The sequence below is a fragment of the Otolemur garnettii genome, unplaced genomic scaffold (assembly GCF_000181295.1).
Source record: "Otolemur garnettii isolate 467f Iridium unplaced genomic scaffold, OtoGar3 scaffold00184, whole genome shotgun sequence".
NCBI lineage: Eukaryota > Metazoa > Chordata > Mammalia > Primates > Galagidae > Otolemur > Otolemur garnettii.
The window spans coordinates 2,704,647-2,721,716 of record NW_003852579.1 but is presented as its reverse complement, the minus strand read 5'-3'; the positions used below and the strand labels follow the sequence as shown (position 1 = coordinate 2,721,716).

At 42.7% G+C, this 17,070-nt stretch overlaps 1 protein-coding gene across 10 annotated transcripts in view; it reads left to right on the top strand.

The window, feature by feature from the left end:
• The window catches only part of EPB41 (erythrocyte membrane protein band 4.1), a 226,289-nt gene that overhangs the window by 19,791 nt on the left and 189,428 nt on the right, over positions 1–17,070 (top strand). For 7 of the 10 annotated variants that reach the window (XM_023507446.1, XM_023507448.1, XM_023507447.1 and 4 more), the window contains exon 1: positions 3,327–3,522. The exons of the other annotated variants lie outside the window; for them this stretch is intronic. The gene's annotated coding sequence lies outside the window, so the exon portion shown is untranslated. Of the gene's footprint in view, positions 1–3,326; positions 3,523–17,070 lie in introns of those variants that run through there. 10 annotated transcript variants of the gene reach the window in all.

Sequence of the window (17,070 nt, the reverse complement as noted above, 5' to 3'; positions counted from 1 at the left end):
GCCACAATGCCCAGCTATTTTTTGTTGTTGTTGTTTAGCAGGCTGCAGGCTGAGCTGGGTTCAAACCCACCAGCTCCAGTGCAGGTGGCCGGAGCTCTAACCACTGAAGTACAGGTGCTCAGCCAATTTTATGATGTTTTAAACAGATAAATTATGTAATGTGCTCAGCTCAGTGCTGGACACAATTACATTCTTATTTTTTTTGAGACAGAGTCTCACTTGATTGCCCTGGGTAGAGCGTCACGGTGTCATCATAGTTCACAGCAACCTCAAACCTCAAACTCTTGGGTTCAAGTCATCCTCTTGGCTCAGCTTCCCAAGTAACTGGGACTATAGGCACCCATCACAATGCCCAGTCTTGGTTCTTTTAGTAGAGATAGGGTCTAGCTCTTGCTCAGGCTGGTCTTGAACTCCTAAGCTCAGGCAATCCACTTGCATTGGCCTCCCAGAGTGCTAGAACAGGCATGAGCCACTGCATCCACCCAACAATGACACTCTTTTTTCTTTTCTTTTCTTTTTTTTTTAGAGACAGAGTCTTACTATATCACCCTCAGTAGAGTGCTGTGGTGTCACAGTTCACAGTAACCTCAAACTCTTGGGCTTAAGTGATTCTCTTGCCTCAGCCTCCCAAGTAGGTGGGACTATAGGCACCTGCCACCAAGCCTGTCTATTTTTATTGTTGTTGTCATTGTTGTTTAGCAGGCCCAGCTGGGTTCGAACTTGCCCTGGTGTATGTGGCTGGTGCCATTAACCACTTAGCTATAGACACCAAGCCAACGATTATATTTTTAACAAATATATTAGGCTCTGCACCTGTGGCTCAAGCGGCTAAGGCGCCAGGCACATATACCTGAGCTGGCGGGTTCAAATCCAGCCCGGGCCTGCCAACCAAAAAATAGCCGAGTGTTGTGGTGGGTGCCTGTAGTCCCAGCTACTTGGGAAGCGGAGGCAGGAGAATCGCTTAAGCCCAAGAGTTTGAGGTTGCTCTGAGCTATGATGCCATGGCACTCTAACCAGGGCAACAGCTTGAGGTTCTGTCTCAAAACAAACAAGCAAACAAATAGAACTCAAATATATTATTATATCAGTCAGCTCCACCCTTCTCAGTCCATATTTTAGTCTCCAAATAGTAGTATAGCTAACACTTATATAGATCTTACAATGGGATAGGCATTGCTCTCAGCCCTTTACATATTTTAACTTTTTTTTTCTCTTTAAAACAGATCCTTACTCTGTTGCCTGGGCTAGAGAGTAATAGCATCATCCTAACTCACTGTAACCTCCAAGTCCTGGACTCAAGTGATCCTCCTGCCTCAGCCTCCTAAGCATCTGGGACTATAGGCATAAGCCACCATGCCTGGCTAAGTTTTCTATTTTTAGTAGAGATAGGGTCTCACTCTTGTCAGGCTGGTCTCAAATTTCTGAGCTCAGGCAGTCCTCCTGCCTCAGCCTCCTAGCCTGCTAGGATTACAGGTGTGAACTACTGCACCCAGCCTTAACTTGTTTAATTCTTTTTTTTTTTTTTTTTTAGACGGAGCCTCAAGCTATCCCCCTGGGTAGAGTGCCATGGCATCACAGCTCACAGCAACCTCCAACTAACTTGTTTAATTCTTATGGTAACTCTATGAGGTAGCTGCCTGTTAGCCTCTGGAGCAAACACACTATTATTGTCCCCTTTTATAGGGTTGAAAACTGAGGCATAGAGGAGGCCAAATAATTAGGGAGGACTACAGACTAAGAATTGAGGCTAGAGTGCTGGCTCATGCTTGTAATCCTAGAACTTTGGGAGGCAGAGGTGGGAGGACTGCTTAAGGCCAGGACCAAGACCAGCCTGGGCAATAGCTAAACCCCCTCTCTACAAAAAATTAAAAATAAATTAACTGGGGCCGGACATGGTGGCTCACGTCTGTAATCCTAGCACTCTGGGAGGCCAAGACTGGTGGATTGCCTGAGCTTACCAGTTGGAGACCAGCCTGAGCAAGAGCAAGACTCTGTCTCTAAAAATAGCTGGGTGTTGTGGTGGGTGCCTATAATCCTAGCTACTCATGAGACTGAGGGAAGAGAATTGCTTGAGCCCAAGAGTTTGAGGTTGCTGTGAGCTGTGATGCTATGGCACTCTATGGAAGGTGACAAAGTGAGACTCTGTCTTAATAATAAATAAATAAATAAATTGGCTGGGTGTCATGGCGTGTGCCTGTAATACCAGCTATTCAGGAGACTGAGAGGCAGGAGTTCAAGGCTGCTGTGAGCTATGATGATAACCACTGCACTCCAGCTTGGGAAAAGGCAGAGCAAGACCCTATCTCAAAAAAAAAAATCTACCTAAGCAGTCTATTTCTAGAAGTTGTACTGAGATTGTGGGGTGGGTGTGATTAAGATGTCATAGATATCTACCTGGCATACATATATCAGCTCTGATGTCAGATTGCCAGGCAATTCTAAGCCTCTCTGCTTCAGTTTCCTCATCTCTAAAATAAAATACCAGATCTTATCTCACTTTACAGCCCCTACAGCCTTCTTTCTGCTCTGTGGGGCTGCAGACACCAACCTAGCAGGGAGTAATAAGGGTCAAGGGGCTGATACTTATGGAGGAAAGTAAATGTACACTAGGAAATTGTGAGACCAAACCTTGGAAGCTAGGTCTTTATGATTGTGAGAGTGCCAAAGTGGAATTAGGAGACTTCTAAACGAAGTAGACAGGTGATCTTGGCATGGCTCCAACACTTAGCGTCCATTTCAGGCCTCACACGGCTGGCAGGAGAGGTAAAATCACATCAAATGTCAGGATTGGAAGGGCGCTAGACACTGTCAAGCTAGTGTATGGGGAAACTGAGGCCCAGAGATGCTGAATGACTTACCTTAGGTCACTAGGTACATTAGGGGCAATCAGTTGGGGTAGCCTGGCAGTAGCCTCGACGTGATTCCCAACTATCAAATCTCGGCCTCTTACCTGGCCATTCTCTGGGAGGAAAGGACCTCACTTTGGTCTAGTACACTAACTGCCCTATTCCCCACGTGGGTGCTGCAGGAGCCCGGAACACCCAGACCGGGTTCGACTTGCGCGTGCGCGCTCGCGGCCAGACCCTTGCCTTTTCCCCCTCTTTTTCCTTCCCCTCCCCTCTCCTTACCGGCCTAGGGGAGGGGGAAACAAGAGGCGCTAGAACTTGGCCTCAACCAATGGGTTGACGGGCCGCGGGCCCGGCCCCCTCCTTCCCTCCCGCACGGTCCAATAGAAATTTACTACAATGTTGTGGCGAACGGAGGGGAGGGGCGCGCGCGGGCGGGCGGGCTGCGGGCCGGGCCGGCCTCGCCTCTAGGAGGGAAGGCGGGAGGGCGCGCGCCGGGGCTGCTCGCTAGCTTGCTCACTTGCTTCCTCCCTCCCTCCTCTGGTGGGTTTAGTCCGTCCGCCAGCAGCCTGCGAGCCGCAGAGGGCCCGAGCGTCGGACGCCGGCGCCTCCTCCTGCCATTGTTCGTCGGGCTGTAGCTGCAGTGGGCGCGGGAGCCCGGGCCCCAGAGCCACCGGTGAGGCGAGGCGGCTGCGGCGGCGGCGCGCAAGCCGGGGCGGGGGGCTTGGAGCTGTCCCCGGGGGGACGGTCCTGGCGGCCGCGGCGGCGCTGCATCCTCTTTGTCTGCAACCCCCCACAGGCCCCGGGCCAGGGGGCGCGGGCTCTGCGGCGGAGGGGCCTCGTGCGCACGCTGGAGCGCCGGGGGCTCCAGCCAGAACGCGCGGCCTGAGGAGCGAGAGGCGGGCGGGGAGCTGCAGAGGAAAGGGGAAGGGGTTGCGTCGGGGCAGCATTTAAAAGTTAGGCTTGGGGTATGTTTTTGACGAAGGAAAATCGGTCCCCATTGGTCTGTCAATCTTTGTACCGCGGGCAGGAGCCTTGGAAGGAAACCAAATGAGGGAGAATTGCAGGTTTCAGACGGGGAAGGTGCTGGGTGCAGCCGCGGAGCGATTTCTTCATGACGAGGGAGCTGGGCCGTTTGGAGAAGTCAGGCAGAATCGGAGGGGTGGAGGGAGCCCTCGCAGGACTTTGAAGGCCTTCCCGCCACAGACACCTGCATCAGTGAGAAAAAAAAAAAAAATTGCCCGAACCCTCGGGATCCAATGCTTACTCCCCGAGTCTTCAGGGTTCCCAGAGAGCCAAGGGTTAAATCTGCTCCCTCAGCGTCGTGACCTCCTTTTTCAGTTCGCGCATCTGTCGGCTTGGAAATCTTTCCCCACGCTTGCTGGGCTGCCGTACCTGTGGAGGGGCTGGACCGAGGCTCGCCCTCTGCGATTCCCCCACCAGGCCACTCTTCCTGGCGAGGGTTTTGCCAAAAACAGGGTCATTCTCCCCAAGAACAGGCATTCTCTTGAGAGAGAAAGTGATCTCACGTGAAGCAGATTGCTGCCGGATTGGTTCAGGTCACCTGATAGCGACTGTCATCCTGTTGTTTCTCCAACTGTACCCTACCACCAATGACTAGTCTATGGAGATTTGTTTTTGGCATGTTTTGCTCATTAGGAGATAGTCTCCTTCACCCCACCTTGTTTTTTTTCTTTTATTTTTTCCTTAAGAGATGTCGAGCTTTTTTTAGTAGTCTGGGTGATTTCACAGCTGCTATTTTGTTCCTTTCTGTTTTTAGGGAAAATCTCAAGTCTTGTCTTGTGTCTTAGATATTATTATAGTGGATTTATACTCTCTTGAGGATATACTGTACTCAGTGCTGTTGTTCCTTACTGTTTTCTGTATTCTCAGTTCTGGCAAAAATATTAATTGATTTCATTCTTTTAATGCAGCAGATTATAGTACGTATATTCTGTATATAATTCTTCTGATTTTGTTGGCATAGCGTTAACCCTCACTTTTTGTGGAAACTTGATGTACTCTTCGTTTTCCTTTTCTGTAACTTGAAAACACAATAAATTCCTTGTCAGCTGTAAAAGTTTTGGATTTGTAAACTAGTTTCTTGAGTGTTATGAATGTAAACCATGTAGGGCACACAACAGTATCTGGCACACAGTAAGCACTCAATAAATGGCAGGTTTAAAAAATAGATGCAACTGAACATCAGATTGCCTTTGAACCCAAGTAGCTAGTTGAGAGTGGTTTCTTGGGGAAGTCTATAATTAATGTAAAGGTAGGCATTGTTTATATACCCGTGGAAACAAGTACCGTATATCTTTGCCACTATTAAAAGTGAACTCATTGTTGAACCTAAATTCAGAGTGCTAACTTTCTGATTCCTCTTTCTTCAAATAATGAAACTATACTTTTGTCTTTGTATAATTGAATTCAAGCTTAGAAATAAATGTTTGTTTGTTTGTTTTGAGACAGAGCCTCAAGCTGTCCTCCTGGGTAGAGTGCCGTCGCATAGCTCACAGCAACCTCCAACTCCTGGGCTCAAGCGAGTCTCCTGCCTCCGCCTCCCAAGTTGCTGGGACCACCGCCACAAAACGCCTGGCTATTTTTTTTCGGTTGCAGCCATCATTGTTGTTTGGCGGCGGGGGCTGGATTCGAACCTGCCACCTTAGGTGTATGTGGCTGGCGCCTTAGCCACTTGAGCCACAGGCGCCGAGCTGAAATAAATGTTTTTAATCTTTAGGGTTCACTGAAATTCTCCCAACATTTCTATGAGTGTTTTATACCAAATATCGTATAGATGAGTTCTTGTACAATGTGGCCCCAGCCTGCCTTTCTACTTTTATTCTTTTTCCTTGTATTCTCCAACCAGTAGTTACTCAGTAATAACCCAGGCTTTGCCATCTCTGTAGGCCATATAGTTCCCTCTATACAAGTCATACATATTCCTCCTGGCTCTTTTAAGTTCTCCTACCTGAAAAATGTTCCATATATTGGTAAATTAAAGTGTGTGGATAGATGGAACCTGATAGAATTTTTGTATTGTTTTGAAGAAAAATTTTTTTGAACTTCATTAGTATGGCCAACCAGTTGGGTTTTCTTTAACTGGTGTTTCTTAAAAGGATTTAGATTCTATATGTCCCATTGATGTGTGGAGCCCTTAATGGTAGATGATGGCTGAAGATAGATTAAACAAACTTTTTAGGCTTCCCTTCTACACAGAGCTAAACACTCCACCCATTGACAAGTTTAATGCTTGGAAATAAATGTTTTTTTGGTTTTTTTTTTGAGACAGAGCCTCAAGCTGTCCGGCTGGGTAGACAGCCTTTCTGGCTGTTTGCAAGTGGACTAAGCTTATAGAAGAAAGTCTTTTAGGTGTTTCTTTGTGGACTAAGATCCAAAATATTCTTAATTTTTAATTGTTAAACACCCAAATCTTTTTTATTGTGTACAAGTAGTAGACACAGGGAACAGACCTATGTTTCAAAGTAGGCTTTCCCTTACTATAATATCTAAAATAACATGATATAATATTTTATATAATAATAAAATAATACACAGATCTTCTTTGCATATTTAAAAGTGCTTTAATCTTATATCCTTTCTTTTCTCCTAAGAAACACTCCTGAGTAGTAGTATCTGAATTAACAAATTATTTTAAGTAATTCCTATCTCTTCTAAAGAAATGGTTGTGGCATTTTGTTGAGATATGACCTATATATTTTTCCTGTCGTATTATCTTTTGTCAGGTTTGTGTCCCACATTTAGAGTTCACTAGTGTGATTTTTTTCTTGTGTACAGCTTGAATTTAACATCTTTGAAAATTACACAGTTAGCCTTCCATCTCATTTCTTAGCTTATGGTTTTGCCTTTTTTTTTTTTTTTAGACATGGGGTGTCATTCTGTTGCCCAGATATAATTGGTATAATCATGGCTCACTGTAACCTGGAACTCTTGGGCTTAAGGCATCCTCTCGTATGGTTTTAATTTTCAGCAAATTTATATTGTGAGAGAGAGTCTACTTAAGATTCTATTTGGTTTCCTTCCTCTTATTCCTAAAAAAGCTTCAGAATAAGCTTGTCAAGATCATTGCCTAAAGGCCATAGGATTCTTGAGTTCTCTGCAAATACTTTGATATGCTTACTAGCAAATTGTGATCTTTAGATATGTGGTCTGTAATTCTTGATGTGAATGGTAGGGCTTACATTGTTTACCTTTTTGAGACAGTGTTTTGCTTTGTTCCCTGGGGCTAGAGTGCAGTGCATTCATAGCTCACTGCATTCTCCAGCTCCTGAGCTCAACCCATCATCCTGCTTCAGCCTCTTGTCTAGTTGGGTCTACAGTTGTGTACCATCACACTCAGCTAATTCTTTCTTTCTTTCTTTCTTTCTTTCTTTTTTTTTTTTGTTGAGATGAGGGTCTTACTCCTGTTCAGGCTGGTCTCTAACTTTTGGCCTCAACCAATCCTCCTTCCTTGGCCTTCCAAAGTGTTAGGATTGTAGGTGTGAGCCACCATACCCAGCCCAGCTAATTTTATTTTTTTTGGAGATAGGATGTCTTTGTTATGTTGGTCAGGCTAGTATTGAGTGCCCAGCCTCAAGTGATCCTCCACTTTGGTCTCCCAAAATTTTAGGATTACAGGCTTGAGCCATCGTTCCTGGTTTCATATTGTTCTTTGAATGTACAAATCAGTTTAGCTTTAGAATATCAATGGCCATTGGAGTTGAGTTTGCAATTTAGAGCTACACATAGACTATAGTCTATTTCCTTGTTATCTAAGAAGCAGGACAGCACAAGTGCTGCCAGTGTATTTTTCCAAGTCTCATCAGTTGTGATTGGTCAAGTGCATGTTCAGATGTGTATTTATCACTGTCTTTAAAGGATTTTTCTCTTAATTACTTGAACATGGAATCACTTTCTTTTGTTTGTGAGCTACTAAACAACAATAATTCTAACAACTTTTGCCTTATGAACAACTTTGCTTTTTTCTCTGAATGAAGTACCTAAAGATGAAAGTTTTAAAAGAGGCCTTTGAATTGATCAGTTATGGACCTTATTAAGGATCCACAATTATTGGAAATTAATTGTTTCATTTCATTTATAATAGCGTTATATTTTAACGCTATAATAAATGGTTAGAGGAGATCTAAATGTCAAATATGTGTTAATTTTTATTATTTATTTAAGCTTCTTGGTATGTCACTGCTGGCTTACTGTGTAATCTTTTTATGAGTAGATTTGTGGTGTATTTAGTAAAGTACAATATGACAAATACTCTGGCATGCACTGAGTTAGATTAGTATTTTGATTTACTCTTCTGCTGTTTAATGAATACATAGTAAGAAGGATACAAAAGATGTAGCAATGAGCAATATTCAGAAATTGAAGGTGTTAGGAAGGAGAACTTTGATATTTTATATTAAGTGATCTCATTTAGAACTAATTACCCTACTGAACTTTACTTCAAATACTGGTTTTAGGAAAGTTCAGTGGGAGAATCTGATTATGATGAAGGCCTGTTTATACTTATTTTGCTGATTATTATTATTATTATTTTTTGAGACAGCCTCTCAAGCTGTCGCTCTGGGTAGAGTGCTCACAGCAACCTCCAACTCCTGGGCTTAAGCGATTCTCTTGCCTCAGCCTCCCAAGTAGCTGGGACTATAGGTACCACAATGCCCGGCTATTTTTTTGGTTGTAGTTCTCATTGTTGTTTGGCAGGCCTGGGCTGGATTCAAACCCACCAGCTCTGGTGTATGTGGCTGGCGCCTTAGCCACTTGAGCCATAGGTGCCTAGCTCTGATTATTTTTATTTAAATATGATTGTACCCACATTGAAATGTTTGAAAATAAATTGGTGGCTGGGTGCGGTGGCTCATGTCTGTAATCCTGGTTCTCTGGGAGACCAAGGCAGGTGGATTGCTTGAGCTCAGGAGTTCAAAGCAAAAGCAAGACCCTGTCTCTACTAAAAATAGAAAAATTGAGGCAAGAAGATCCCTTGGGCCCAAGAGTTGGAGTTTGCTGTGAGCTATGATGCCACGATAGTCTATCCAGGGCGATAGCTTGAGACTCTGTTTGACACACACACACACAAAAAAAATTGGCTAGCTCTTTGAACTTTTGAGAAATGCAGCCAATATAATTCAACGAGTAGTTTCAAGACACTTTAATATCCCATGCCCCCTAATCTTCATCAGTTTACCCCAAAGTTACCCTAAGTAAAAATGCAATCTGAGTAGAAACTAGGAGCTTCATATCCAAATATTTTATCTCTCCTTTCAATCAGATTGCTATCCTTAAAAGTCCTTTCTCTATAGAAATTCCAGAGCCATTCTGGCATCATAATTATTGTTTATTAATTTATTATTGCATTAGATAAATTCATATGGATTAAACCTTGATTGTTTATTGAATTGTTGCTCTCCTCCCGTGGGTGAGGTCTCTAGGTCATTTTAATCTAGGCTCTCAACTCTCAAGGTGATTTCCATTTGTAGTCATTAAATTGTTTCTGAGTTATGTAGAGTAAGACTTGAATAAGGTTAATCTTGGCATAGTGGGTAGAAAGGGGAAAGATTGTTTAATGGCACAGATAGGAAATATAACTGTGAGTTCATATTGATAAATTAGATTGGAAGAAGCAGTAGATACTCTATTAATATTTACTGTTATCTAGTTCTATATTTATTTAATATATACCTATAATCTTATTCTGTTATCTAATCTATTAATAGGGTGGGAACACCTCAATTTCTTTTTGGTAATAGGTGGAAATAATTAAAATAAAATAAAACTGGACATAATGTATATGGTGTCAGACAATTAAGTTCTCAAACTCATCCTAGAAAAAGTGCTGCATACCTCATTGCTGACTATCACTATATTCACTTTTGAAATACTCCCCTTGGCCATATAGTGACCATAGTGATACTCAGCAGTAAGGTACATAGCATTTTTTTCTAGGATGAATTCACAAACTTAATTGTCTGACTTTGTATTCCTATCGTTAAATGTGGTTTTTATAAAGCAACCTGCTTTCTCTTTGTGCCACTCTGGTCTTCCACAAAAATCATCCTAATGCAAATCCACTTTTGCTAGGTCTTCTATGTGTCTGAATTATAGCACTGAACATAATATAGACTGAGGATTTTTGTTTGTTTGTTTTGAGACAGTCTCACTGTGTTGCCCAGGCTGGAGTGCTGTGGCCTCAACCTAGCTCACAGCAACCTCAGATTTCTGGGCTTAAGCAATTCTCTTGTGTCAGCCCACTAAGTAGCTGGGACTGTAGGCGATTGCTACCACACCTGGCTAATTTTTCTATTTTTAGTAGAGGCAAGGTCTTGCTCTTGCTCAGTCTGATCTCGAACTCTTGAGTTCATGATCCTCCTGCCTGGGTCTCCCAGAGTACTAGGATTTTTTTTTTTTTTTTTTTTTTTTTTTGAGACAGAGTCTCACTCTGGCACCCTGAGTAGAGTACCTTGACATCTTAGCTCACAGCAACCTCAAGCTCTTGGGCTCAAGTAATCATCTTGCCTTGGTTTATCTATTTTTAGCAGAAATGGGGGTCTTGCTCTTGCTCGAGCTGATCTCGAACTCTTGAGCTGATCTCGAACTCTTGAGCTCAGGTGATCCACCAGCTTTGGCTTCCAGAGTGCTTGGATTACAGGCAAGAGCCACTGTGCCTGCCCAGAGTGCTAGGATTATAAGTGGGAGCTACTGTGCCCAGCTTACACTGAGGTTTTGATACTTTATACATTAATATTCATTCAGAAAACTTGTTCTCATGCCTCATATTTTGATAATACCTACATTTAACCATATCAAAGTTATGATATGAAAGTTTCAAGTGAGAAATTCTCAGTGATTTAACTGCATTAAAGCATAGAGGCATGAGAACAAGTTAATTTAAGCTTGTAACCCACAAATGTAAGAGAAATGTATATTTCTAGTAATTTGTGACTTCAAGTAGTACTATGCCAAGGTTCTGTAGTGATAAACAGCTATTAGTGCTTACATAAATTCTTTCTTAAGTAATCCTATTAGAATAATTTTAACATAATGAGATCTCAGCAGTCTATCTTTGAGTATGTCTTATAAAGGAATGCTATTTTAATTTATGTGTCTAGCATGTAGTTTAAATTACCAATTGGAAGTTCTACATATATTCAAAAATGAAGAGTGTTTTACCTTAATAATACACTTAGTACAGATTGTTGAAATTCCTCCCATCCCCCAACACACCCCACCCCCCTCAGTTTTTGGCCATATGGACACAGGCAGAACTGTCAAGAGCTCCAAGGATTTAAGCCTTCAAATTTTACCTGCCAACTATGTCAGCATGAAGTAGGGATACATGATGGCAGCTTAAAGTGAAGGCTTTTTTTTTTTTGGTACCACCCACTTGCTGTTTCTTGCCCTTTTCTCTTTTTTCAATGATTCAGAGTATTGACACTGTTGCTAGCTTACTACCTGCAGAGTCTTGCTAATCTTGAGGTATTGTATAATTATATAAACCTTCTGCATGGTATCATCTGATATTGTATATTTGTCCTCCTACACATGTGTCTTTAGAGTAATTTCTTTCCATCTGGTATTGGAAATGAGCTCTTTGTGAGGTTATTTTTAAATCTTCAAGCATTTTGGCATCCTTAACACTTGAAATAACACAATTGCTTTTGGAGGCAAGCTAATCCACATAGTATATTCATGTTTTTTTTTTTCCCCAGTGAAAATGTAAATAGTATTTTATTTTTAAAATCATATTTTATGTTTAGATAGTCTCTAGACAATTGTGTTATATAGGAAATAGTTGTTGCCAAGTAGATAATGAAGTGGTACATGAGGAAAAGGAGGCCAAGAATAAGAAGTCTGTTAGAGGAGAAAGGTTTCAAAAATATTTTATTCTCTGAAGGCTCATTGTTACCCTTTTCTGTATTCTTGCAGCACTTAATTGTTATATGCTGGATTTATCATGTGTTTTCTTAATTTATTGGAGATGAAGTCTCTGTCACTCAGACTAGAGTACAGTCTAGTCTTACTGTAGCCTTGAATTCCTGGGCTCAACGTATTCTCCTGCCTCAGGCTCTTGAATAGATGGGACTACAGGAGTGCTCCACCATGCCCAGCAAATTAAAAGGTTTTGTTTTTGTTTTTTTTTTTTTTTTATAGAGACAAGGTCTTACTATGTTGTCCACGCTGGTCTTGAACTCACTCGAACTCCTTAAGTGATTCTCCCACCCTCAGTCTTAGTTGCTGGGATTACAGGTGTGACCTACCATGTCTAGCATGTGTTGTTTTATATTGCATATAAAATAGGTTTTCCCAGGTGGTGCCCGTAATTCAGTAGGTAGGGTGCCAGTCACATACACCAAAGCTGGCAGGTTTAAGCCCAGCCTGGGCCAGCTGAAACAGTGATAATTGCAACAACAACAACAAAAATAGCCGGCCTTGTGGCGGGCGTGTTTAGTCCCAGCTATTTGGGAGGCTGAGGCAAGAGAATCGCTTAAGCCCAGGAGTTGGAGGTTGCTGTGAGCTGTGATGCCACGGGACTCTACCCAAGGTGACAGCTTGAGACTCTGTCTCAAAAAGGAAAAAAAAAGGTATTCCACAATGAAATTGTCAGCTTCTGGAGGGCAGAGGATCAATATCATGTCTTTCATGGCCCTCTTATCCCCCCAAATATAGATAATCTTTAGAATTATAACTACCTATATAATATAGGAGTCATGTTATGGTGTAGTAAGAATGTGGATTCCAGCAGTGCCTATGGCTCAGTGAGTAGGTAGGGTGCTGGCCTCATAAACTGAGGGTGGTGAGTTCAAACCCAACCCTGGCCAAATTGCAACAAAAAATAACTGGGCGTTGTGGCAGGTGCCTGTAGTCCCAACTACTCAGGAGACTGAGGCAAGAGAATCACCTATGCCCAAGCTGGAGGTTGCTGTGAGCTGTGATGCCCATGGCCTCTACTAAGGGCATGAAAGTGAGACTCTTATCTCTAAAAAACAAACAAAAAAAAGGAATGTGGATTCCAGGATAATTAAGATTTAACACTTGAATTACCACTTTAATTCTGCTTCTAATTACTTCTCTTTCTGGATGTGTGTGTATCATATTTTCTTGGAAAGTAAGTTGAAGATGTTAGGACCCCCAAAATACTTCATATGTATCTCCCCAAAATAAAGCTATTTTATCTTATCTAACTACAGCACCATTACCATACCTAAGAAAATTAACAGTATTTCCAAAATATCAATCAATATCCAATCTATATTTAGATTTCCCTAATTAGATTTTTTTGTTCAAATATTTGGTTATTTCTCTTTTGTTTCCTCTAATCTAGAACAATAGTCACCCCCCTAATTATCATTAACTTTGATGAGTCCTGGGTGCCAGTTGACTTGTAAAATGTCCTATTCTAAATTTATCTGATTTTTCCCTTAAGGATTTTTTGTTTTTTGTTTTTTTAAAAACAGAATCTCACTCAATTTCTTAGGCTAAGAGTGCTGTGGTATCAGCCTAGCTCACTGCAACCTTAAACTCCTGGGTTCAAGTAATCCTCCTGCCTCAGCCTCCCAAGTAGCTGGGAATACAGCTGCTTAGCACCACCATGTCCAGTTAATTTTTCTATTTTTTGTAGACACAGGTTTTGCTTTGTTCAGGCTAGTCTTGAACTTCTGAGCTCAAGTGATCCTCCTGCCTTGAACTCCCAGTAGGGACACATGAAGGATTACAGGCATGAGCCACCACATCTGGTCTTTTGAGACAGAGTGTCAAGCTGTTGTTCTGGGTAGAGTGCCGTGGCATCATAGCTCACACAACCTCCAACTATTGGGCTCAAGTGATTCTCTTGCCTCAGTTTTTCTTTTTTTTTTTTTTGAGACGGAGCCTCAAGCTATCTCCCTGGGTAGAGTGCCATGGCATCACACTCACAGCAACCTCCAACTCCTGGGCTCAAGCGAGTCTCCTGCCTCAGGCTCCCAAGTAGCTGGGACCACAGGCGCCTGCCACAACGCCTGGCCATTTTTTGGTTGCAGCCATCATTGTTGTTTGGTGGGCCCGGGCTGGGGATTCGAACCTGCCACCTTAGGTGTATGTGGCTGGCGCCTTAGCCGCTTGAGCCACAGGCACCGAGCCCAGTTTTTCTATTTTTAGTAGAGACGGGGTCTTGCTTTTGCTTCGGCTGGTCTTAAACTCCTGAGCTCAACCAGTGCACCTGCCTTAGCCTTCTAGAGTGCTAGGATTATGGGCATGAGCTACCGCGCCTGGCCTTTTTTCTTAATTTTTATTATGCCTGCTATGGAAGGCAGCCTTTAATATGGCCCCTAGTGACCTGCCTCCTGATATTCATGTCATTGTGATCCCCTCCTCTTGAGTGTAGGCTAGACCTAGTGACTCACTTCTAGTGACTAGAATATAGCAAAAGTGATAGGGTATTACTTCTAAGGTTAGGTTACAAAAGACTGTAGTTTCTGTCTTGGGACTCTCTGACTCCCCGTTCCTAGATCACTAGCTGCTATATTCTGAGAACATGCAGGCAGCCATTGGAGGCATGTTGAAAAACCCAGGTTTATCAGTAAGCTTGGAAGCAGATCTTCTGAGGCCCACAAGACCCATCCATGTCAGTAATCTTGGAAGGAGATTCTCTAGGCAGAGGTGAGCTTTAAAATGAATGCAAATCTTTCTGACAGCATGATTACAACTTCCTGAGAGACCTAAACCAAAGTCACTCAGCTAAGCCATGCCTGGATTCCTGACCCACAGAAATTGTGAGATAATAAATGTTTGTTGTTTTAAGCTACTCTAAGTTTTACGGGTAATTTTTTTGTACAGCAATAGACAACAAATACATCTATCACTTATTAATGTGATAGGTATTTATTGATTGTCTCCTGCTTACCAGGGACTCTCCTAAGTATATTGAAACCTAGCAGTGAATAAAATAGAAGTGTCTGTTCTCGTGGAGCTTACATTTTAGTGAGAGGGGGCAAATAATAAACAAACCAAGGATTAAACATAAGACATCAGATTTTAGTGGGGACTGGAGAAAGCAGAACAAGGGGACGAAGAAGGAGGGAGGTGGGGTGGATATTTTTGTTAGAGAGGTCAGAGATGATGTTTCTGATAAGGTGACATTTGAGCAGAGTCTTAAATGGAATAAGACAGCAAGCTATGCAGGTATCTGGAGGAAGAGCATTCCAGGCACAAAGGTTAAGTATGTTGGTGTGTTTGAGAAACATTAACCCAACATGGTAGGTTGAAATAATCTAAGCAAAAGGTAGGAGTTGAGTTCAGAGAGGTTGTAGGTAGGAGAAGGAGCAAATTACATAGAATCTTGTTGTCTGTGTTAATGACTTTACATTTTATTCTGAGACAGGAGTTCTTGGGAGGATTTTGAGCAGAGGATTGGCATGATCATTCATTTAATACATATTAGTTGATTGTACACAATAAGTAGGACCCTGTGGATACATGTGTATGTGATCACAAAATATAGAAGATGTGACTAGTGCCCTAAGGAGTTTAATGATCAGAAATAATTGGGCGGGCTCAGTGCCTGTAGCTCAGTGGCTGTGGTGCCAGCCACATACACTGGAGCTGGCAGGTTTGAACCCAGCCTGGGCCTGCCAAACAGTGACAACTACAACCAAAAAATAGCTGGGTGTTGTGGGAGGCACCTGCAGTCCCAGCTACTTGGGAGGCTGAAACAAGAGAATTGCTTAAGCCCAAGTTTTTGAGGTTGCTGTGAGTTGTGACATCACAGCACTCTACTAAAGTCTACTGTGTCTCAAAAAAAAAAAAAAGAAGAAGGAAAGAAATGACTGGGGGTGCACATAAAAGCTTAGGAATAGAGGCTCTGTCCCATGGCAAGATATGTAGTTATAGGAAAAATACAGGTAAAACCTGGCTCGTCTACTTGGTTCAACACATTTCAGCCTTTATTATTGGATGCCTGTTATGTACCAGATAAAATAATAATGCTAGTGTTTATTTATTTTTTTGAGACAGAGTCTCACTTTGTTGGCCCTTGGTAGAGTGCTGTGGCATCATAGCTCACAGCAACCTCAAACTCTTGGGCTTAAGTGATCCTCTTGCCTCAGCCTCTCAAGTAGCTGGGATGATAGGGATCTGCCACAATGCTCAGCTATTTTTTATTTTTTTCAGACAGAGTCTCACCATGTCACCCTTGGTAGAGTGCTGTGGCGTCACAGCTCACAGCAACCTCAAACTCTTGGGTTCAAGTGATTCTCTTGCCTCAGCCTCCCAAGCAGCTGGGACCACAGGTGCCTGCCACAACACCTGGCTATTTTTTGTTGCAGTTGTCATTGTTGGTTAGCTGGCCCAGGCGGGGCTCAAACCTGCCACCTTTGGTGGATGTGGCTGGCACTGTAACCACTGTGCTACGGGTGCTGAGCCATTCGGCTGTTTTTTAGAGATGGGCTCTCACTCTTGCTCAGGCTGGTCTCGAACTCCTGAACTTAAGGAATCTACTTGCCTTGGCCTCCCAAAGTGCTGGGATTACAGGCGTGAGCTACCACACCTGATCTATGCTACTGTTTATTAATGACTTATTTTAACCTGGGATCTGTGCTATAGGTATGACATAGGTGTTAAAGAGTGTGGTGGGTTCTGGGGCTAGATTTTTTTTTTTTTTTTTGAGAGAGAGAGTCTCACTTTGTTGCTCTCCCTAGAGTGTTGTGGGATCATAGCTCACAGCAACCTCTAACTTTTGGGCTTAAGTGATCCTCTTGCCTCAGCCTCCCAAGTAGCTGGGACTACAGATGCCCACCACAATGCCCAGCTATTTTTAGAGATGGGACTTTGCTCTTGCTCAGGTTGGTCTATAAGTCCTGAGTTCAAGTAATCCACTCGCCTGGGCTTCCCATTGTGTTTTTTTTTTTTTTTTTTGAGACAGAGACTCACTTTGTCACCCTGGCATGAGTACAGTAGTGTCGGTGTGGCTCACTGTGACTTCAGACTCCTAGGCTCAAGTGATCCTCCTAGGCTCAAGTGATCCTCCTGCCTTAGCCTTCTGAGTAGCTGGGACTTTAGGTGCATGTCGCTATGCCTTGCCAATTTTTCTATTTTTTGTAGAGACAGAGTCTTATTTTTGTTCAGGCTTGTCTTGGGCTCCTGACTTAAGCAATCCTCTTGCCTCAGCCTCCCAGAGTGCTAAATTACAGGCATGAGTCACCATGCTTGGCCGCGTGATTTTTTTTTTTTTTTTTTTTTT